We start from the raw sequence: 25,644 nt of genomic DNA on the forward strand, positions 1-25,644 counted from the left end.
GAACAGCAAGATAGGTTTGTATTACAAAGAAAAAACATAGAGAAAAAGGGAAAGGGGGGCAGGACTGCTGAGACAAAATGGTAAAAACACATGAGTCAGCCATGAAAGAAGTTTTAGAAATATTGAGGTGATAGGAGGTGAAAGAAGCAGTAGGCAAAGAAAATCAGAACTATCACAGTGCTTTCATCTTTGGATCTCGAACTAGGGCATCACCAAAATGGCATAAAAAGGTAACTAGAGGTTTCCAACTTAAATTTTGTAGACATAGTTTTTGCCTGATCAATTAATGCATTAATTCTTTAAATTATTTTTTATACTTAAAAAAATGATTTCTTCAGTTCAGTCACTCAGTCATGTCCGACTCTTTGTGACCCCATGAATCGCAGCACGCCAGGCCTCCCTGTCCATCACCAACTCCTGGAGTTTATTCAAACTCATGCCCATCGAGTTTGGTGATGCCATCCAGCCATCTCATCCTCTGTCACCCCCTTCTCCTCCTGCCCCCAATCCCTCCCAGCATCAGGGTCTTTTCCAATGAGTCAACTCTTTGCATGAGGTGGCCAAAGTACTGGAGTTTCAGCTTCAGCATCAGTCCTTCCAATGAACACCCAGGACTTATCTCCTTCAGGATGGACTGGTTGGATCTCCTTGCAGTCCAAGGGACTCTCAAGAATCTTCTCCAACACCACAGTTCAAAAGCATCAATTTTTCGGTGCTCAGCTTTCTTCACAGTCCAACTCTCACATCCATACATGACCACTGGAAAAACCATAACCTTGACCAGACGGACCTTTGTTGGCAAAGTAATGTCTCTGCTTTTTAATATGCTGTCTAGGTTGGTCATAACTTTCCTTCCAAGGAGTAAGTGTCTTTTAATTTCATGGCTGCAGTCACCATCCGCAGTGATTTTGGAGTCCCCCAAAATAAAGTCTGACACTGTTTCCACTGTCTCCCCATCTATTTCCCATGAGGTGATGGGACCAGATGCCATGACCTTAGTTTTCTGAATGTTAAGCTTAAAGCCAACTTTTTCACTCTCCTCTTTCACTTTCATCAAAAGGCTTTTTAGTTCCTCTTCACTCTCTGCCATAAGGGTGGTGTCATCTGTGTATCTGAGGTTATTGATATTTCTCCCTGAAATCTTGATTCCAGCTTGTGCTTCTTAGTATTTCACAGTAAAATAAAATATATGGACAAAATTTAAGCAAAAACAGATTTCTTCTAGCAAACAGTGAGAAAATTTCCAGCCAATGAATTTCCAACTCTAATTATTTGGCGGCATTTTGGTGGAAATACTATGGAGACTTACTTGAAACTTTTCATGGATGACAGTTGGAGATATTCAGATCATTCCAGTTTATGGGATAAAGTAGATTTTGTGTGCATGCATTCTAAGTTGCTTCAGTTGTGTCTGACCCTTTGTGACCCTGGACTGTAGCCCACCAGGCTCCTCTGTTTATGGGATTCTCCAGGCAAGGATGCTGGAGTGGGTTGCCATGCCCTTCTCCAGGGGATCTTCCTGACCCAGGGGTCAAACCTGAATCTCTTATGTCTCCTGCATTGGCAGGCAGGTTCTTAACCACTAGCGCCACCTGGGAAGCCCAATTTAGGTTTTAGCCCATATGAAATAGAATGTGAGGATACTTTAAGACTTATCCAGAGTGGTTTTACAGAACGTCTCAGGGAGGCCTTTTCAGGCTGGGATCTTGAGTACCAATATTTCTGTCCACTGGGGCTTCCTTATCCATTTATTTACCACCTTTTGAAAGTGTATCTTAACTTAAAAGCTGTCATTACAGACTGGAAAACAAGATGAATAAATCAACGCATCAATACATACTGCCAGACATAGCAGAAGATTTGAAGACCTGTGTAAAATAAATAGAAAAAGGGACGTACACAGGACACTGGGAATAGTTCATTATTCTTTAGAGCTGTTGAAAAGAAATCCATATAAATCACATGTATTCATGGTAAAAATCACATGCACTGTAGTTGGTACTCACTGCAGTAAAGCTGATAGTCTTAACTGAATTGCTTTCACATTTGATTTTTGCCCTAGCTTGCCAAAACACAAACATAAACCAAAAAAGGTCCACCCCAAAATGTAAATATATATTATATACACACACATATATAAATTATGTGGCTTTTAACTACCTCTTCTTTTAAGCAGTAGGTACCAAACTACCTTAAATACGATTTCCCTGGTGGATCAGTGGTAAAGAATCCACTTGCCAATGCAGGAGACGTTGGTTGGATCCCTGGGTCAGGAAGATCCCCTGGAGAAGGAAATGGCAACCCACTCCAGTATTCTTGCCTGGGAAATCCCATGGGCAGAGGGGCCTGGCAGGTTGCAATGCATGTGGTTGCAAAAGAGTCAGACACGACTGAGTGACTAAACAACAACAACAACAACTGATAAAAATAGGAAGTTGTTTTTCAGAAGTTATGACCTCTGGCTTCTATAGTTTTACATTAGCTTCAGTAGGCACAGACCTTAGATAATATCCTTTGCCAAGGGAATCTTAATACAAAACCTTCAATGTTTTTATATCCTCTATACTCAAAATCATGGTCTTTCACTGATGTGCATTATTTAATATCTTAATTTATTTCATCTATGACTAAGAGATTGAGAAACAGCTTAGCTCAGTTTGCTCAATACTGGGCACTACTGAGAGCTAGTGTTCTGACTTTGTATTTTAGGGAGGACAAAGAAATTCAGACTTGGGCAAGACAATGTAGAACATTCCCTTTCAGTGTCTGCTTTTTCTACTTATTTCATTTCTGTAAGAGAGAAGAAAGTGCAGTTTTCAGGAATGCGTTTTGTGGGGCACTGGAATTTCATTTTATTAAGATTTTACATAACTTGATATCTGCAATGTGCTTTACTGTCATCTATTGGTAATTAGTTACTTAATTAGATTCTGATGATGCAAAAGCTTTTCCACTGAAGCCACTCTGCTTCCCAAACGATCATTCCTGAAAAGATGGCATATGAAACAGAAATTTTATCGAGTTCTTTAATACTTATTGGAACCAGGAAAAAAGTCCTTCTTGAAAATAACATTAGCTTATTTTATGACCTATAACCATTTCAAATGATCTGAAAAATAACGCTAAAAGGTACCTATTGACAGTTTAATTATAATTTATTTTTTTCCAGGTCACAAATTGAACCTCAAACCCACTTTGTATTGTTCTTCATTTTATTCAAATCAAAGATCGTTGTGGGACACCATGCTCCATCTAACAGCTATCCTTTGCTTTTTGAGTAACTATCTAGATACTTTTTTTAAAAATGTGGCTATAATAGGTTTTTTTCCTAAGTCACTTGTCTGCATTTCACACATAGGAAAAACTGAGGCTGAGTTAACTGAAATCCTATGCCCTTTAGTTATTCATGTCATTTAGAAGAGGCTAAAATTTTAGATTCCTGCTGGCCAGTTCATGCATGAATAGACACGGTTTTGGCCCTATAAATGTTCTGGGCATCCCAGCAAGGTTTATAGTAGCAAGCTTGTGTGTTTGTTTGTTTGTTTATTTTAGCCATTAGCATCTCTGTCTTATTAACTTAACTTAACATGTCCTAAGGATAGGAAGAATTTACTCAGGAAGTGAATATAGTTAGGCAGGTTAGAATTCAGGTATTTTCTATGAACATACAAAAGAGAAGAATGGATCACAGTTTCTTGACAGTTTCCAGAGATAAGAGAGTTTTCCTTTGAATCGGCATGGTGGACTTACATATACACATGAGCTAGACCCAGAGATCAGGATACCTGTGACACCACCTGTTATTATTCTTTTTTCAGCTCTTTAATTTTGAAATTCAACCAGTGCTATTGTTCTGAGAGTCAATAGTATTTGATGCCCTCAGTAGTCTGGGCTCTGCCCTGTCTATCACAGAAATGAGCGTCGTTCTAATTTCTACATACCTTCACCACACCTGTCCCACCATGCACCACCCCACCCTGCCATATTGGGTTTTGGTACCAAAAACTTTATTATTTACCTCCTATGGGCCAGCAGATCAGTGCTAAATTGATGTCCCTTAACTTCTTTGTGGTCAGTGAGCTTTGCCTACTCTTTTCACTTTCACCGGGATAAGAAGCTGGCAGAGCTATTGATCATTCACTTGAGTTTATTTATCAAAGGACTCTTGCTTGAATATTCCCTTAGGTACTGCTGGAGGGAGGTCTTGATCCACTCAGGGTCCTTGGAGTTGTGGAAGGTAAGGTGAGGAGTGCACTTGTAAGAAGAGACCATCCTAAGCATCAGGCTCTACCTCCATTGAAACACACACTCGTCTCCATCACTGACCTTCTGGTACAACAGGAGGAGTCTGAGCCTGGAGCTGAACAGACCAGGAAATGAATCAAGGTGTCGCTACTTTCTAGCTGAGTGACCTAGGGCAAGAGTCATAGAAACTTTTAAGCCTCAGCTTTCTTATCACCAAATGATGCTAGAACTGTCTGTGTTGCAGGTGTTTGTGAGAATTAAATTAGATAAATCTAGATTAGGTTCAATATCTCTTACACTGTGAGTACTGTGCTTAGTCACTCAGTCTAGTCTGACTCTTTGCTACCCCACGGACTGTAGCCCACCACGCTCCTCTATCTCCTCTTCCTCTAGGCAAGAAAACTGAGTAGGTTGCCAGTTCTTTCTCCAGGGGATCTTCCTGACCCAGGGATCGAATCTGCATCTCTTGCATTGCAGGTGGATTCTTTATCTCTGAGCTATCCAGGAAGACCACACACTGTGAGAGCTCAGTAATTAGGGAGCTCTTATTTTCTCTACATTGCCTGTCTCCCTTTTAGATTCTGACGGGACCATGCACATGCTTTCTTTTATTCCCCTGAGCCTAGCAAGTCAGGAGCAGAATGGCTTCCCAAAGAATATTTATTTGATGAAGGAGGTTATTTACTCAGAAGAGTAGCAGCCAAGAGGTTATATCCTTGCTTGGCTTAAGAGCACACAAGATGCCAAGCTGCTGATGCTCATTCTATAGTGGCTCTTCTTTTGGTTTTTGAGTTTGTTTGGGAAGAGCAATTAGACACTCATAATATATATATATTTTGGACTGTTGCTGCTTTCTATTGAGTCATAGAATGAGAATGTATTTTCACAGAAAGCTCTTAAAATTGTATGATATTTTATGTGGCACAGAATAGGACTTTAAGATTTGCCTTGTTTTGTTTTTAAAGTACAAATACTTTTCAAGGGTGGGGGGGAACATGGGCTTTTTGGAGACTTCACCTTTTAGGTTTCTGAAATAGATATAGTAGAGGCAATCCCACCTTTTTGATCATCTTCTAGTGATCTTAGAAGCTTGAACCAGTCTGGAGGCTACAGGAATCTACTCCAATGTGTCACTATAGACATGAGGCTGTATGTATGTGGATATGTTGGAAAATCAACACACACACTTGCACATCACAAGCACACACAGCATCAGTTCTTTCATAGTTTAATAAGGAATCTGTTGTTTCCCCACAGTGGACGAAAGATCTCAGGGATAATCAATATATGTTACTATTGTATCAAAGGAAAAGTCAATCATCATTAGCTTCATTTTGTGTGGTGGGATGGTGGGTCATGGGGCTTCCCAGGTGGCGCTCGTAGTAAAGAACCTGCATGCCAATGCAAGAGACCTCAGAGATGCGATTCGACCCCTGAGTTGGGAAGATCTCCTGGAAGAGGGCATGACAACACGCTCCAGTATTCTTGCCTGGAGAGTCCAACGGGCAGAGGAGCCTGGTGGGCCACAGTTCATGAGGTCACAGAGAGCTGGACACGACTAAAGTGACTAGAACACAGCACAAACATTGTTGGTCCTCCTGTGTGAATGCAGGAGAAAAGGGGGCCTTAGTAACAAGTGACTAAATCAGGAAGTTAATCAGCAAGACAGTGAATTTGACAATCACAGCAAATTGCTTCCTCTGGGCAGGTGAAAATGGCCATTGTTCTGGAGTCCATCTTCCACATGTCACGTGTCTAATTGATACAGTCCTGTTTGTGGACAGATGTGTGACACCAAGTCAGCCTGCTCTAGGGGGTGGAGCGGGCCTCTCTTTCACTGAGGCTCCCCAGGCTCTGGAGTGAGGCGGTTTTGCAATGATAGACTCCAGCTGCAGTTCCAGCCCTGGGAGATGCGCCGGTACTGCCCGTCTATAGGCCTGAACTCTGGGGAAGCTCCCGTCCTCTGTCACGGCTAAGAGTGCGAGGCTAGCCTGCCCCAATCTGGGCTGCAGCCTCCAAAAATCTGACCATGCAGCGGCACTATCTGATGGAAAGTCAGCAGGTAACTGCGCCCCCCCAGCCCCCACTGAGCAGACAGTGAGGAGGATGCCGGGGGTGCCAGAAGCCCTACTGAGGATGGGGCTGAGAGCTTTGGCAAGGGGTCCTCTGGTGAGTGGGCAGTGACAGCATCATCACACAGACCCAGAAACCGCTCCCTTCATTAGCCACACAGCACTCAACAGAGGTTTTTTTTTTTCCCCATCTATTTTTATTAGCTGGAGGCTAATTACTTTACAATATTGTAGTGGTTTTTGTCATACATTGACATGAATCAGCCATGGATTTACATGTATTGCTCATCCTGACCCCCCCTCCCACTTCCCTCTCTACCCGATCCCTCTGGGTCTTCCCAGTGCACCAGGCCCGAGCAGTTGTCTCATGCATCCAACCTGGGCTGGTGATCTTCAACAGAGTCTTTTTAAGCCAGTACTTGTGGGTTTCCCAGATGGCTCAGCCTGGGAAAGAATCTACCTGCCATTGCAGGAGACATAGGAAACTCGGATTCAGTCCCTGGGTTCGGAAGGACCCCTGGAGGAGGAAATGGCAACCCACTCCAGTATTCTTGCCTGAAAAATCCCACAGACAGAAGAGCCTGGTGGGCTACAGTCTAAAGGATGGCAAAGAGTCGGACACGACTGAGTACAGCATAGTCAGTATCATATTCAGGGTGGAAGCTCTGGTTTTGGAGACAGTGAAAGATGCAAGGGTTCATTGAATGCCTTTTAAGTCCCAGGCAAAGTGCTAGGTACTTACATTAGGTACACCAGGGCAGAGGGGCCTCAAAGGGCCCACTTTGGAATGAGAATATTCCAGTTTGTGTGGTTTCAGTCACAAACCATTGATGAGGCCACCCACAATTTTCACATAAAGAACAGGAAGCCTGTGAGCAGTTCTTGGTCAAAGGGGTTTATATTGTAAAGTGCACTCATGTGTTGATTATGAATGATGATCCATGGCTGAGATCTCACCATCAATTCTTGTTGAGGGGCTTGTCTCTTGCTTAAGACTCTTAAGATGTGCATTGCCAGTGGCCCTCCTAGAAAATAAACTTACCTGGAGGAACAGTGATTGGATGGAAATATACGGGTTGGGTTCTAATCCTGCCCTAAAAGGCCCTTTCTGCTCTTGTCTCCAGCTCAGAGGAGAGAGATGTTTACAAAATCTCCTGGGGAGGCGGAATACTCAGGGTTTAAAAGCAGCCAAAGGTCAGTTCCTGGAAGAGGGCATGGCAACCCACTCCAGCATTCTTGCTTGGAAAATCCCTTGGACAGAGGAGCCTGATGGGCTACAGTCCACGGGGTCGCAAAGAGTCGGACATGACTAAGCAACTCAACAACAACAACAAGGGTCAGTTCCTTCTTCTGTGAAATGCGGTCCCTGGAAATCTCCACATCATAGTGGGTTATGAGTATCAGAAAGATACTATGCCAAGTTCTAAGCACAATGCTTGATATGTTTTAAGTTTTCAATAAATGGTAACTACTTTTTTGAAATTGTAGGCATACGCTTTGGACATGTAAAAACCGAGCCTCCATTTCCATTGTTGCCCTTCACTTACTGTGTGATCCTGGCAAGTTCCCTCTGTAAGCATTGGCTTCATAATCGATAACATGGGAATACTATTAGTACACATTTCATAGAAGTATGACAAAGATTAAATAGTTATAAGATCATGAATAAATGGGAGAAATAACAGTACGTATCCCATAGTATATTGCAAGGATAAAAGAGATAGAAAATGTGAGAGAATTTGTCATACTGTGAGTATCCAGTGAAGGGCATGTGTGTGCTTCTCATTCAGTCGTCTCTGACTCTTTGTGACCCCATGGACTGCCCATAGCTCTCTAGGCTCCTCTGTCCATGGCATTCCCCAGACAAGAATACTGGAGTGAGTTGTCATTCCCTTCTCCAGGGAATCTTCCCAACCCAGGGATTGAATCTGGGTCTCCTGCAATGCAGGCAGATTCTTTTTTGTTGTTGTTATTATGGAAGAATGATTTCATTTTATTTTTTTATTTTTTTCCATTTATTTTTATTGGTTGGATGCTAATTACTTTACAATATTGTAGTGGTTTTTGCCATACATTGACATGAATCAGCCATGGATTTACATGTATTCCCCATCCCGATCCCCCTCTCCCCTCTCTCCCCACCCCATCCCTCTGGGTCTTCCCAGTGCACCAGGCCCGAGCACTTGTCTCATGCATCCAACCTGGGCTGGTGATCTGTTTCACCTTTGATCTGCTTCGATGCTGTTCTCTCGAAACATCCCGCCCTCGCCTTATCCCACAGAGTCCAAAAGTCTGTTGTACATCTGTGTCTCTTTTTCTGTTTTGCATATACGGTTATAACAAACACATGAAAAGATGCTCAACATCACTCATTATCAGAGAAATGCACATCAAAACCTCAATGAGGTACCCTTACATGCCAGTCAGGATGGCTGCTATCCAAAAGTCTACAAGCAATAAATGCTGGAGAGGGTGTGGAGAAAAGGGAACCCTCTTACACTGTTGGTGGGAATGCAAACTAGTACAGCCACTATGGAGAACAGTGTGGAGATTCCCTAAAAAACTGGAAATAGAACTGCCATATGACCCAGCAATCCCACTCCTGGGCATACACACCGAGGAAACCAGATCTGAAAGAGACACGTGCACCCCAATGTTCATCGCAGCACTGTTTATAATAGCCAGGACATGGAAGCAACCTAGATGCCCATCAGCAGACGAGTGGATAAGGAAGCTGTGGTACATATACACCATGGAATATTACTCAGCCGTTAAAAAGAATTCATTTGAATCAGTTCTAATGAGATGGATGAAACTGGAGCCCATTATACAGAGTGAAGTAAGCCAGAAAGATAAAGACCAATACAGTATACTAATGCATATATATATAATTTAGAAAGATGGTAACGATAACCCTATATGCAAAATGCAGGCAGATTACATAAAACACTTTATGTAATTCTTTCTTAAAGGTGCCTCTTTACTGTCTGAGCCACCAAGGAAGCCCTCAATGAAGAGTAACTATCATTAGCTAGTTACTCTTTAGAAATTAGCTTCTGAAACCACTTGACTGTTGTCAAGGGAAGCAATGTCTTGTGGCTCCATCATGATGCTTTTTATAGAAATTAGCGTTTGTGGGTATGGACAGATATAACATCGGACTGAATAGTTTGAGACTCTGTTGCTAGTTTGATCATGGGACACACCTCTGTGAGACTGTAAGGGAATTGGTTGACCTTCTTGTGCCTTAAGGCATGGAGACATCTGCCTTCTGCCTGGCTTCAAAAGCTCATCGCTTACAAGGCCCTTTTGAAGTTGGATGTATATTCTATAGAGTGCACAGTGTGGCCAGAGGCAAATCTGCCTCTTGTTTAAAAAGAGAAAAAAGCCAAGCTCGCATATTGGTTGCTGGTCATGTAAACTCAACAAAGCACTCATACATTTGTCAGTAAACCCATATGTGTGTGCAGGTGTATACACATGCATACGTAAATTATGTACATAGATGTGTATATGTGCACACACATACAAAGTATATAAAATATATACACACAAGCATATGTCTATGGAGGCTGCTCCATTAAATGTAACTAACAAAGACTTTGTAATTCTTCACTTGTCAAGAGGAGTTTATGTACTGTAGTTTGAGAATGCAAAACCATACATGATAAAAAAAATAATTTGCAGTGATATTTCTTTAAACAAATTTAAAGTCATATATATGAAAAGAAAGATCATTCTAAAATATTTTAAGTCTTCAGAGTACAATCCTTATGATCTTGAAGAGCGCTAAGATTTATTTTATGCACACCCACACAAAGTAAAATGCACACCTGAATTATCACCTGCATTATGTAAACCTAAACTCACTTCCCCCCCGAAAATATAGAAAGTATTGTTGCAAAATCAATCTTAGGGCATTAAGTTCTAGATTACTATATTTTCCTTAATTATGGCTACATGGTAAAATATACACTTGAAAAAGAAATAGTAATATTTAGATATTTTGCTCTATGAATGTCAAGTATGCACATCATTTGGCAGACCAAATATTGGATTTGGTAGACCAAATAATTGGATAAATTTTTTTTTCCACCCAGATATTTCAGTGTTTAATTTTCATCCAAGTGTATAGAGATACATTGCCTAAGGGGTGTGATGAGAAATAGATTTATTGTTTTCATTTTTTTTCAAGTCATGCACATTTTGTAACTATTAGGAAATATTCCAAAATTTTCTTTTCAAATAGATAAAGGGAACAATGGAAAAAAAAAAAAACCACTGTCCTTTGAGTATGCAGAAACATATTAGAATTCTTTCTTTCAATAACAGCACAGAGAAACTTTCTTTGTTATTCTAGCTTCAGCCTGATTTTCAACTTAAATTTAGAAAATGTGTATACCCCAGCAAGCAACTATTTGCATGGGCAAGGGAGAGTACCTATTACTAAAGTACACTTTCTGAGTCTATTTTTTCTAGTTATTCAGTACAAAGCACTTTCAGTAACCATGTTCATTTCAGATTTTGGTCATTGAAAGCAGCACAAGGATTTCAGAATGTGCGTGATATTTTTCAAGCCTGCGAGAGAACCCATTGGCAGTGGGAAGTGCCCAAAGGTATTACTACCCAAAGGTTTTAGCAGAGAAATGTTCCCTCATAATGGGGTTATGAAAGATACCGCCTCTGTAATTTACTGAAGTTCAGCTTTAGAACAAGCTGTTTCTTTTATGTACAAAGCTCACTATTCACAGGTCCCAGATGAAATGTATTTTCTGTTGTTGTTGCAAGGTTTCAAAGATATGGCATTTGGAAATTCCTTAATTAGATTTAAGATTTTAGTCAGACAGTGGGTTCTCTTTGTAACCAGAGTGTATTTATTTGGCAGTTGCTTTATTTAGAGATGCTCATTTCACACTGTGAATAACCAACAAAAACCTGAATAGACTAGCACTCCAATGGCTTTTTTTTTTCCTTTTGAAAACAGAAAGAATCGGATTTATGGAGAGTGGCCACATTGAAACCTATGTGGAAGCCCCATTCCTATTTGCACAGTTACACATTTTTGTGTTTTATTTTGAATGAAGGAGTACACAGACAGATAGACTCCAAGTTTGAAACACACATTAGGATTTGTTTCTATTACGCATCACACAATCAGCATTCACAGAGGGCTGCCAGCTTGGGAAGACTTGCATGCCCATGGGTCAGCCCTGGGGGACAGGCTGTATATAAATACCAGCTGCCAGTTCACAGTTTGTGCAAATAGAAAGTCTGTTAGGCCAAGATAACATGTATATAGTGTGACATGGCAGTAACTGCCTATGTGCGTGTGGACCTCAGGATAGCTAGAACTGGACATTTTTGTTTACTTCCCAGTAAAGCAGAGTGCAATTTGCAGACAGATTGGTGAATGAACAATAACTGTAAGAATGTGGGATAAAAAAGAACTAAAAAACAGCAGGGAGAACTTTCCAGAAAGGCATGCAGGAAAAAAGGACTGTATGAAAAATGAAAGTGAAAGTCGCTCAGTCTAATTTAGACATCCAGCATTAATGAGAAAAGAATGAGAGAGTTTTGGCCCCGGCATCTAATAGTATTTGGTTTATAGTAGGTGTTCAGTAAATATTTGTTGAAAAGGGGAGAAGTTTTATTGCTTCTACTTCCTCTGATTCAATCTTCCCACTTTTTTCCTTCATGTCGCTGCCAATAATCCAATTCACACATCATTTCTCTTGAGGGTAATTAAAATAGCCTCCCAGTTGAATTTCTTTAGATCCCTTTAGCCTGCCAACTGAAAAAAAAAGGACAATGTGAGGGTTGCAATTTAAAAGTTTTAATTTGGGGCAAAGTGAGGACTATAGACCAGGAGGCAGCATTTCAGATAACTCTGAGAAACTGCTCCAAAGAGGATGAGGGGGAGAGGTCAGTGTTATACATGATTTTATACATGAAGTGGGGTACATGCAGTCAAGCCTACGATTTGGCAGAGGCTTGTTCCTAGTCATGAGGAGCAGATGTCATCATGAAGGATTTTAGTGCTTTTATAGATATGAGGAGATGCAAGGATTGGGTTCATAATATCTTCTTAAATTATCTAAGTATCTGAAGACCTTTTCTGCCAGTTTTCCCCAGAGAGCAGAGAGCCTCATGTCTGCTCTCCAGCCTGAATTCCTTTCAGGGATGCTGAAGGTCAGTGACTGCACTGGCTGGTGACTTCATCCAGATAGAGACAGATGTGTACCCTCTGCTCAGTCGTGTCTGACTCTTTGCAGTCCCATGACTGTAGCCCAACAGGCTCCCCTGTCCATGGGATTCTCCAGGCAAGAATACTGGAGTAGGCTGCCATTTCCTCCTCCAGAGGATCTTCCTGACCCAAGGATTAAACCCAATTTTTAGTTGACAGGTCCAATGTAGGCCTCCAGTATCTATTCCAAAATAATCTTTCCAGCTGGTTGCTTACCTCCCTCACCCTCTGTTAGTCTAAGATAAATTATTTCCTAAACATTTTCCATGCCATCCCACCTCTTTCTTCTCCCTGGAAGGTCAGCCCCATCACATTTACACACTCCATCTTTGGAGACGCATGGTGAAGCCAGTGTTTGCCATTTGCATATCTTTCTTGCTGCTAAGAGTCATCTCTCCCTCCTACGTACTAAAAACACTTTATGTAATTCTTTCTTAAAGGTGCTTTTTGCTTTCTGATTTGTAATATTACCAAGAACAAATTCTTATGCCCAATAAACAGTGAGGCCAAACAAACCAAAACATTGGAGTGTGGAGCAGAGAAATGTTTACTAAAGGGCCATGTAAGGAGAACAGGTGACTCATGCACAAACATCCCTGAAAAGTGAGGGAGGGGTTTCCAAGGGTATGTGATCAGCTGGTGCCCAGTTCTCTGACTGGTTGATGTTGAGGTAACAGGGCGGTGTGGTAGGGGTCAACATTATCAATCTTTTGGTTCCAGCAGGACTGGAGGCTATGTGCTCATGGTCATCAAGTAGCTAATTTCTTACATTTGGTAGTTGTTTTTAGCCTGTGAAAAACTCAAGAAATAGTCCTGAGATATAATTATGTGGGTACTTCAGAGGGGAGCTACAGCAGAGGATGTGGGGAGGGATGTGTCCCAGGAAGGCCCCTGAGGGTCCTGCTTGATGCACTGTGGCAGAGACTGGTTAGTGTTGCACTAAATCATTTCATTTCCTTCTTTCTCCTGGTTATATCTCCAGACCACATTTCCCAGCCATTTTTGTAATTAAGTATAGCCATGTTTGGTTAATAGAGTTCTGAGGAAAATCATGAGCACATTTCTAGCCCTGGCTTACAAAATCTATATTTACATTCCATTCTCTATCTCCCTGTCTAACTGCCAGAGAGTTGAAGGTACAACAGAGAACTATGTAGCCCTAGGGCATGGCTGGACCATGTGATAGTATCTCCACTATGTGGGTTCAAACAAGTAAGACTTAGTTCTGTTTAGTAAGCTATTGAAATTTTGAGATGGTTTGTTACAGCAGTAGCTCAAATCTATCTGATATGTATTTTTCCTTAAACATGTCTTTGACAACCCACATCTATGTTAGCACCTTTTTACCTTTGCTCAGATAGAATGCTATGAGTTCCCCAAAGCATTTTTTCCTTGTCTCTTATACCTCAGCAATCAACATCCCTTGTTCTTTATTCCTAGCCCACTGTTTCAGTTCAGATTTTCATTCTTTCTTGATAGTCTAGTAAAATAACATCCTGAAAACTCTTTCTACTTTCTGCCTTTCCTAACTCCGATCTATTCAAAATACCACCCGCCACTTTTCTTTCAAAAACATTGAGCTGATCCTATAGCTCTCTTATGTGCAAATTTTAAATTCAAATTTAATTAAATTTTCTTGAGCATGTCACCCATTTAAACCACATGAGAATCCATCCATTCCCTAACCATCTTTTACCTACATTTCTAATGTCATAACTCAGGTTCTAAAACAAAAACAACAACAGTCATTAGAAGAGGTATACTCATCTCCTAATAGAGTAGATTTTCCTACACATTTGATTCTCTGCATATTATATTTACTCAGCTAAAATGCCCTTTATTTCCATTTCCTGCTGGACACAATTTCATTCGCTTAATAAGGCTCAGCTAAATAATTACCTTTTCTTTTTTCCCTAACCTTTCATACTGAGTTAATTGCTCTCTCCTCTGTACTCTCATGGCACTTTGACTATAACTCTCTTATGGTGTTTATCCTTTGGATTTCAATTACATCTCTGTATGTGTCTCCTTATTGATTGTGGGATTCTAGAAGGCAAGAATAATGGTCTTAAAGTTTTCTTTTGGCACTCCGTGACTACTTTGGTGACTGGAAAGAAAGAAAATACTAAAAAAAAACTTTGCTGAATGAATTTTTAACTATCACATAACTCACTATCAAAGAAAAATGTGGTCTTATTTTTCACTGTGGTACTAGTTCAACAAGAATCAGTAACTCCTTCCCATCCTGCAATAGCTAAGATAATAAACACTAATCTGTTTCAAGAAAAATTACTATTGACAAATGTAATGAATGGTTATTATGTGCTAGGCATTGTGTTAAATTTTTCTGTGCTCCGTCTTGTTTAATCCTTGCAATGGCTCTATGAGGTAGATATCATTGTTTCATTATAGAGTATTTATTAACTTAACTTGGTGGTGTTGTTTAGTTGCTCAGTCATGTCCAACTCTTTGTGACCCCATGGACGGCAGCCTACCACGCTCCTCTGTCCATGGGATTTCCCAGGCAAGAATACTGGAGTGAATTGCTGTTCCCTTCTCTAGGGGATCTTCCTGACCTGGGGATTGAACCCGCACCTCCTGCATTGGCAGACAGATTCTTTACCATCTGAGCCACTAGGGAAGCCCAGAGGCTACTAGTGCCTAGTAAATCTTTGAACAACCATTGTGTATCTTAAGAGCATTCAGAAAAGTCAAATGCATTGCTCTGGGATGTTTGAGTACACTAACAACCCTCTTGATCCCACATTTTGGAGTATAATTTCAAAAATAAGAAACAGTAGGCTATCAGGCAAGAGTTGAAGACCACTGACACTCATGCACACACTACAGTTTTTGACAACATTCATTGACAATTCATTCTTTTGTATCCAAGTATTACCTGATCTGGACTACATCAGTTGTGTGTAATGTGTATATGGTTAATGAGTAATATTTTGTAACAAAGACAGACAAATGGAACTCTTTTTGCCATTCATGAAGAAAAGCATCTAGTGCTGTCAGCTTAATAGAATATCTCTTGTGCAAGCTCAGTGGACGAGGGCATAGTTCCTTTGACTTAGAGCTTACAGGTGATTTGGAAGAAACAAATACGTATGAAGTCTGTATTGTTGCTTTATTTTCTAAATGACTCCTTTGATATGCCATTCCCCCATTCAGAAATTTCCAGTGTCTCCTGTTGCCTGTATCCCTGAACCCCTTGATCTAGTTCTTTTGCCCCCATCCCAATGTCTTCCATTCTGTTTCATGACTGCTCCTGCCACCCCATCTAGTTTCATTTCTTATTGGCTGGATTTTCTTGGGATCTCAGTATACAGGGAGATTTAAGTTATTTCAATTGTCAGTTAACATTATCTTCGAGACCTTTTTAATTTGAAACAGAGAATGACAAAACATGTAGCCTGGATGAGCATCACTGAGGCTAACAGGAATGTTGAAGACAACAGAAAATCTTTGTTACAATTCAGTTCACCAGTTGTCAACACACTCTGGGCTTCCCTGCCCTCTCGCTTACTCTTTACTTGTCCCAACCCTACTCATATTGAATCATCTAAGTCTTATCTCCTCCCTGGAAAATCTCCCAGGTCATAGCTGTTAAAAATCCTCTCTTCCTCTTAGTCCTATAGGCTCTAGTGCATACCTAGTTACAACTTATATATGTTTCATCTGTGGAAGCATCATCTCATCTTTGTAATTAGATTATAAATCTGTGGACTTTAAGACCTGTATCTTTGATGTCCCAGAATCTTCTGAAGTAAAAGGGAAGGGAAAGTAGTATTTACTATGTTCCTGCTTAGGCTAGGCACCATGCTAGATTCCTCATCTACATTATCTGGTTCAGTTCCCCCAACCCTGTGAGTTATGTATTATTAACTCCATTTTAGAGATGAAGAAAGCAGAGAGTTTAGATGAATTAGAATGCTTGACCAATACAATTCAATGGCTACTGAATTGTAACAAAGATTTTCTTTGGTCTTCAGCACTCCTGTTAGCCTCAGTTATGCTCATCCAGGCTACATGTGTTTGCCATTCTCTGTTTTAAGTAAAAAATGTCTCAGAAATGATGCTAACTGACAATTGAGATAGTTTAAATCTCCCTGTATATTGAGATCCCAAGAAAATCCAGCCAACAGGAAGTGAAACTGTCACAAAGGGGAAAAATGGATTGAATTTCTATTATTTAGTCCTCTTGAAAGTATTTTGCAATGTTTATATATTGGCCAATGATAATCTTCTTGACATTTATGTCAAATGTACTCATGAAAGATATTCCAAATGTACTCATGAAATCAAATTTTATTGCCCTCCTGATCTACACATTCCCTCTACTTTAGCTCTTTATACAAATTTCTCCCCTACCTCAACTCGACTTGTTATTTTCAGCTCTTCTAGACTGGAGTTGGGTAATGATGTTCTGAGGTCTAACAGTATTAGGGACTGCACTTTGGGGTTACTGGGTAGGCTGAGTTGTCTAAAAGACAGTTGGTGAGGCAAAGTGGTGAACAGCACTGGGGAAGTAGATTGTAGCAGGTCCACAACATTTCTGTAAAATTTGCAGTAATCCCCCCTCCCCAGTGGAATAGATAAGGGAGAGTTGAATAGAGCTGCTGTCATACCCAGGGCCGGGAGTTTAGTATTTGCAATTCTACAGTCATTTTCTTTGAGGACCTTAGAAGGCAGCACGCATGCACAGTGATTTATTGTTTTATATCATCCAAATCTTAAGGACACCAATAAATTTTTAAGAGCTTGTCTATTTCCAAGGCTTGTAGAAATGATGATTCTATATTTATCTCAATATATAATTAACAATAATTTATAAGTAATGGGTTTCATGTTCTGAAGACAAATTACTGGCCTTTCTTTCTTTTTTTTCTTGCAATCGTCATGGCTGGGGGTTGGGTTCTGCACAGTGATTTCCATGACACCCAATTTGGCATCTTATGCAGTCACAATGAGCTCAGGATTTCAGGTGAGGAATAAGCAGGAGCACATGAACCCTCAAGCAAAAGAGATGAAATTTTCATCCGAATGTCCTAAAGAATAAAAATGATGGAGATAAAAACAGAAAATATATGACATGGACAAAGTTGTTTCTAACTAGAACATTTTTCAAAGTTTTCTAGGGGCATCAATTGATCTCTGAGCAAATCGTTTAGTACAGAGCTTTAGTGAGAGCATTAGCAAATGACCCTCTCTGCCTGCAATTAGATTAGTCATGCACTTGTGGGCCAGAATTTATGGTGATTGGTATTCCAGAAGAATCCTCGTGCCGTGCTTTTCAGAAAGGAAATAAAGAAAACTACTAAAACATGCCCCAGTGATTGAAGATTTCTTTTTAAAATTGATCTGATTTCTCCTTTCATTATAAGGGTTACTTACATAAAAACAAAGAAAGATACAGACACAGTACTATAAGTATTCTCAAATTTCAAAGAGACTGTTGTTATTGTTATCATGCATATCATAAGCATTTATTCCATGTATGTTTATGTACTTTATGTACACATGTTTCATGTATATTATATATTCTTGATCATTTACTTTATAAACTACTGGAGAGAAAAACTTATATACCCTTCTATCTCCAGATACATAGGATGCTATTATTATTGTCATTGTCATCATCTATGTCATTATCATTTGCACACAGTAGATCCTCTATAAATAATTACCAGTGTTTTAAAAGTAATTATCGATATTGCAAAGAACACTGGGGTACATTTGTCTTTTTCAATTTTGGTTTCCTCAGGGTATATAACTAGTAGTGGGATTGCTGTGTCATATGGTGGTTTTAGTCCTAGTTTTTAAAGAAATCTCCATACAGTCTTCCACAGTGTCTGTTTCAATGCTTTAAAATTTGATTTAGGGACTTCAGCAGAAAAGATGCTTTGTATGTTTGGAAAGTAAGACTTGAGAAGGGTAGCTTGTTATTCAGCCTAGTGAATTGTGTGTGGCCTCATCCTATGTCTGTACAACAGGATGGTTCTGTTTCAACCATCACATTGGTCAGTACAATCTCTGTCTAGGAAACGGCAACTGTGACGGCCATGGCTGCTATTTCTGGATTGCAATGCGCTGCAACAACACTCACCATGTTGACTCATCTGACCAAACACTATTGTCCTTGAGGTTTGAGGAATCATTCTGCTCCTCAAGATGCAGGCAGAATTACATCTTTTACATGTCTCTTTTTTTCTAAATTGCTTTCACTTTCTTAAAACATAAAGCATACTGAGTATGCTCAGTATTTTAAAGCAAGGGTTGGACTCTCAGTATGTAAATGAAGCCAGCCAACTGTCCAAGTTATCTGAGGCACCACCTGGATAGGAAAGTGGATCTCTTACTAATTAGGTGACTCCAATGGACCAGTTACCTAAAGTACTGAGAGTTTAGTGGGAAAGTGTATATTAATATTATACAGCTACAATAATGGGCATATGTAAGATAAAAAGCAGAACAGAGAGCCTTGATGTTTGAAATATACCTAAGTGTTATATGAGAATTGTTACAATGAGAAATGTTGTATAAAAGTTTTTGACCTAATTAACATTGATATGATCAAAGCCTAACAAAGTAATAGGTTTTGCTACTGTTGACACTTTTGTTCTCAAATTGTTTAAAAACTCTGATGAACCAGAGTTTCAGATGATTATTAAGGCTATTAATTAAAAAGCCAACAATTTATTTAATGGTTAGAGATTGTGTTGATTACTATATGAAAAAATCTGTATACTTATTAAAGATTTATTTTCTTTACCTTTGTCAATTTTTAAGAATTATAATTTGCTCGTGTTTAGGAAATATATTCTGATATGAGAAAGCTGTATGAATTTCAGGTAATTCTAAGCTAGACCTTTACATTTCAGATGTTGCCTTATACCGTGATTTGGGAATAACTTCTCAGGTGGTGCAGTGGTAAAGAATCCACCTGTCAATGCAGGAGATATTGGAGATCCGGGGTCAATCCCTGGGTTGGGAAGATTCTCTGGAGGAGGAAATGGCAACCCACTCCAGTATGCTTGCCTGGAAAATTCCATGGACAGAGGAGTCTGGTAGACTACAGTCATGAGGTCACAAGATTTGGGAATAATTGTACAAATAAGATCATTTATGGAGCAGGCACTGTTATGTTCTAGGCACTGTACAAAGGGATTGGCAGACTGCTTCCCAAGTGTGGTCCACAGATCAACTGCACCAACATCACCAGGGAGCTCCTTGGAAAGGCAGACTCTTCTGCCCCATCCCAGACCTGCAGCCTCAGAATGCCTACTGGAATGAGCTCTCCATCTCCTTGTGTTCAGTAGAGTCTGAGAAGCATGGTTTTCACATTTCATTTTGAAGTCCTCACCACAGTCCTGCAAGTTCAGAGACATCACTGTGTGGGGTCACAAAGCTAGTAAGAGGAGGCGCTCTTTACTGGCATTTGCCCCTGTTTCCATATCTAGTTATACCCTTCACTTGTTGAAACCTGATCCCTTCTAAGCTGTACAGCTCAGACTCCAACATCTCAGTCAAATCTTTCTTGATGCCTCCTGCTGCAAGTAACCTTTTCCCATTTAAATATCTCACAGTACTTTGATTTTTGTCTGTTTTTTTTCCCATACAACATGGTCTTGTCCTCATGGCATCCATGAGGAGAGAAACTGTCTTTCCTGGCTTGCATAGTCTATTACACCAAGAGCAGCAATTGCCATGTAGTACATGCTTGTGTGCTGTGCTTAGTCGGAGTCGTGTCCGACTTTTTGCAACCCCATGGACTGTATGTAGCCTGCCAGGCTCCTTGTCCATGGAGATTCTCCAGGTAAGAGTACTGGAGTGGATAGCCTAACCCTTCTCCAGGGGATCTTCCCAAAGCAGGAGTTGAACTGGGGTCTCCTGCATTGCAGGCGGATTCTTTACCAGCTGAGCTACCAGGGAAGTCCATAATATGTGCTTCAATAAATTAATGATTGCCTTTGCCCTTTAGGTAAAGTCATTGTATAGTTCATTAGGACAAGTAAATTCAGTTTGACATATTAACAGCTGCTTACTGCTTCAAGGTTGCTACTGCCTGGCTCACAGTGTTACCAATACTGATAATTTCCACCACGTGTATAGGCTTTTATAACTTAAAAAGTACCTTAACACCTCTGATATTTAATCCTCCCTACAATCTTGGGCCATAAGGATTCTATTATCCCCATTTTACGGATATAAAAATTCATGCTTATAGAAATTAAATGACCTGCAAAAATATTACAGGGAACACCATGGAACAAACTTAAAGTCATCTGATTCCGAGGCTTGCACTCTTTCTGGTGTCTTTTAAAAGCAGAAACATGTGTCTTATATGAAATCAAGAACCATTTTCTCAAACGATATTTGTAGTAGAAGCCCTCCAGTATACTATACATTTATCTTGAGATATTTTTTGTCAGATGAAGATATTGAAATTAGAGATCTAAGAAAGGAAAAATAAATAGGATTTGGTGATTTGTTAGTAAGGTACTGGAGAGGATATGAGAGGAATGGAGTTTAAAGGGAGGCCCAGATTTGGAGCTCTAATGGTAGAGGTGTGATGGTGCTGCTGATTCAACAGGCATAGTCTGGGGACCTGGGAGGGAGAACGCAGGGCTAGGGGAGAGAGGTCAGGGCTCCCTGGGCCCTCTTTCCTGCTTCTGTAGTGTGAGTCTCACATGCTAAGGTGGAACTTGGTCTCTGAGTGATTGCACTGTGCCACGTCACATGAAAAAATTGTTAGTCTCTCAGTCGTGTCCGACTCTTTGTGACCCCATGGACTGTAGCCTTCCAGTCTCCTCTTTCCATGGCATTTCCCAGGCAAGAATACTGGAGTGGGTTGCCATTTCCTCATCCAGCTGACCCAGGGATTGAACCCAAGTCTCCTGCATTGTTGGCAGATTCTTCACCATCTGAGCACACCAGGGAAGCCCACCCTGTCACATGAGTAAGAATTAAACTCGGTTGTTTCAAGTCACTGAAGAGTTGGGAGTTGTGGGTAACTACAGTGTGATCTCCATTCTAGGTTACCTGACTCAGAGGTATGGAAGGAGAACTCTCTATAGGTAGTTGGTTGAGTGAGGAAGCAACTCAGGTTCTCGATTTTACACTCTGTTGTAATTTCTTTCTCTCTCCTCCTCACTGTTTTGAAGGAGAACTCTGTGAATCAGATTTATAAGCACAGCAGCTGGAAGCTTTGCTGGTTTGTCACTTATCCAGGCTGAGAAGTTTAAAAGACTTTTCACCTAATTGTTAATGGCACATGGTAGAAAGATCTGAGATTTGAAGTTAGAAGTCCTGAGTTACAACTTTGGTCCTGGTTTTCTATAGCTCTCAACCAAGGCAATTCACTTAACTTGCCTGAAAGCAATTTATTAATCTAAAAGCTGGTGAACAAAGCTATGCAATTTATATGATTGTTAAGAGCCAATGAGTTTCTCTGGATCAAAGTGGCTTGTAACTTTCAATATTCTGTGTGGACATAGTTATTATTAGTGTGAGAGTGAACAAAAGACAAAATGAAGAGTAGCTGGCATTGTAAATATTTACTTTAAATTACTGTGTTTTAAGAATTAATACATATTTGAAAGATTATTGACATCAGGATGATGCAGTATTGACCACAAATCAGAGCTAGTGATTTTTTGAAAATAATGGCTCTCATTTATTGAGCCCCTACTACGGACCAGGCCTGTGATACATGCTTTGCATACCTTGATTTCAGTATAATAATAACCTCTGTCACTCACTTTTATATAGGAACAAAACAGATCTTTAATTTAGGGAAGTAAAGATAAGTTGATTCTAACTATGCACGCTTTGCTTCATTATGTATCTTTTAATTTTATTTTTTACTTTCCCCACAAATCTATATATCCACAGTTACTATATCTTTAAAATGATTTTAAAAAGGAATGTGTTAGCACTCATTCCTGGTGTATGCAGCCCATCATACCTTGTGGGAGACGAGACTGTTCAGTGGACAGGGCTAGGGTGAGATGAGGTCGGTGCCCTGCCTAGGGAGCAACAGTTAAGGAAGCACTACTCTCATTTCACATGCTCGAGAATGAGTGCCTCCTTAAATGTTGTTTACTAGACACCCATCTTGCATTGCTTTACCTCCAGCCATGTTCGCCCCCAACCCCTGCCCCGTTACAGCCTTGCCAAAGAATTAACAAAAAAAATCCCCTAAAACACCCTAATATGTACATGTTTCTTTTTAAAAGTTTAAAGTCTTTCTCAGTTTTACATAATACTTAGTACCATTGTAAGATTTGGAATTTAAGATTAAGAACAGTACACACTCCATGATAGACCAGTAGGTCAGGACCCACTAAGAAATATTGAGATGACAGAAACCAGGTGGCTCAGTGGTAAAGAATCTGCCTGCCAATGCAGGAGGAGCAAGAGATGGGGGTTTGATCCCTGAGTCGGGAATATCCCCTGGAAGAGTCCGTGGCAACCCACTCTAGTATTCTTGCCTGGAAAATCCCATGGGCTGAGGAGCCTGGTGGGCTACAGTTCACAGGGTTGTAAAGAGTCTGAGCCTAGCACAGAGCAGAGAGCAGAAATCACAAGCCCACAGATAAGTTTGATCAAAGGCTCAGTGCAAATGAACTTTCTCTGAATGTGTTCTGAGTATAGGCCCTACAAGCCAGAGAGAGTCCTTCTTTTAAGTCATGGGATTTCCTTAGAGAAGTAAGCCACCACCTCTGTTTCCTGGTCCCTTCACTGTTGTTATTGTTCAGTGTCTAAGTCATGTCCAACTCTTTGTGACCCCAAGGCCTGCAGCATGCCAGACTTCCCTGTCCTTCACTATCTCCGAGAGTTTGCTCAAACTTATGTCCATTGAGTTGGTGATGTCCACTGAGTTGCTCAAACTTATGTCCATCTCATTTTTTGTCACCCGCCTTCTCCTCCTACCCTCAATCTTTCCCAGCATTAGGTCTTTTCCAATGTCAGCTGTTTGCATCAGGTGGCCAAAATATTGGAGTCTCATCTTCAGCATCAGTCCTTTCAAGGAACATTCAGGGTTGATTTCCTTTAGGATTCACTGGTTTGATCTCCTTGCTGTCCAAAGGACTCTCAAGGGTTGTCTCCAGTACCACAACTTGAAAGCATTAGTTCCTCAGTGCTCAGTCCTTCTCCATGGTCCAACTCTTCACTGTTAGATTACCATATTATCCTATAGGTTACAGACAATTGTTCTCTTTCACTTTTCCATATTCTCCTTTTTTTCTTTAATAAGTATATATTACCTTGCAATAAACATATTTACAATTAAACAGTGAATTGGACATGAATTGTTATTGGTTGTTTTTGGCCTCAAATGAATATTTCACACAAGTTCCTCTGCCTGCATCTTTCCCCCATCTTAGGTTCTCATTCAGCATATTTTATTTTATTTATTTATTTTATTTATTATTTTATTTGTATTTTATTTGCCATGAAATCTACCCTCTTAACTAATTTTCAAGTATGTATAAAATAATATAGAAGTTTCTCAAAAAATTAAAAAAAAATAGAGCTACCAAATGATCCAGCCACTTTTGGGTATTTAGCCAGGATCTTGAAGAGGAATTGAAGTGAAGTGAAGTGAAATGAAGTGAAATTCTCTCAGTCATGTCTGACTCTTTGTGACCCCATGGACTATAGAGTTCATGGAATTCTCCAGGCCAGAATACTGGAGTGGGTAGCCATTCCCTTCTCCAGGGGATCTTCCCAACCCAGGGATTGAACCCAGGTCTCCCACATTGCAGGCAGATTCTTTACCAGCTGGGCCACCAGGAAAGCCTGAAGAGGAATAAGTACTCTCATTGTAGCATTATTTACAATAGCCAAGCTGTTAAAGCAACTTAAATGCCCATCCATAGATTAATGGGAAATGTGGTATATGCATTCAATGGAATATTATTCAGCCTTAAACAAGAAGGAAATTCTATCATTTACAACAACATGAATAAACCTTGAAGACATTATCTAAGTAAACTAAGCCAGTCACAGATTCTCCGTCTGTTGTCAAGGTCAGTGAGCTTTCCCTCTAACCAAAAACCAAGGCTTCATTGTGTGCACTGGTTTTCATGCGCTCTTTACTCCTCTTCTGTAATTCATGTTTTTATCTTTCCTGTATCATTCCTCTCAACATGCACACATTTGCTCTCCCATATCTAAAATTGTCTTTTTGGATCTCCCATTTCCTCTTGGTCCACCGTTCCATTTATTTTACCTTAACTGCTAAACCTCAAAATTGGCTTTAGGCACTGTCTGCACTTCCTCAGTATCCCTTCTGTCTTCCACAGCATTCTTCTGGCCTCGTACATCACTGAAATGACTCCAGTCAAGGTCACAGTTGACCTCCGTGATGTTAAATCTGAAGGACATTTGTCTCTTTTCAGCTTGTTCATATGCTCAGTAGAATTCAACACAGATGACGAATCTCTTTTTCTTGAAACATCTTCATGTCCAGTATCACATTCCTTTATATTCATATTTATTTGTTTGTTTCCTACCTTAGTAGCCATTCAGCTTCTATCTTCTTTGCTGGGGTCTCCCTCTCAGTGAAATTGGATCCTAGGACTCTTTTTTAACTCTAAGCATATTTTCTACCAGGGGTAATCACCCAGCGCATGTGTTTGAATGCCAACTATAAGCTTATACATACCTATCATGTATCTTTAGTTCTGCTGTCTCTCTTAATCTTCCCATCTCTAACTTCCAACTTGACATTGCATTTGAATATCTAATAGTTGATTCACAACTTCAATGACCTATACAGTAAGACTTGTGGAATCTACCTCTAAATCATATTTTGAATCTAGAAGTTTGGACTAGGTAGTAGCTTCTGGAAGACATCAATAATCTTCTAAATGGTCTCACCGCTCCCATTCTTACAGTCACATATTTCCACTTCTATTTTCTAGGCAGCAGGCAAAGTAATCTTTTGAAAATGAAAATTAGGTCATCTCCTAATTAAAACTTTTGGGTATCATTTTGGTCTCAGCTTAAATGTCACCTCCTTGCAAAGGCTTTCCCTAACACACAGTTTAAAGTAGCACATGAGTCTCT

This window comes from Cervus canadensis, chromosome 9 (assembly GCF_019320065.1).
Source record: "Cervus canadensis isolate Bull #8, Minnesota chromosome 9, ASM1932006v1, whole genome shotgun sequence".
Lineage (NCBI taxonomy): Eukaryota > Metazoa > Chordata > Mammalia > Artiodactyla > Cervidae > Cervus > Cervus canadensis.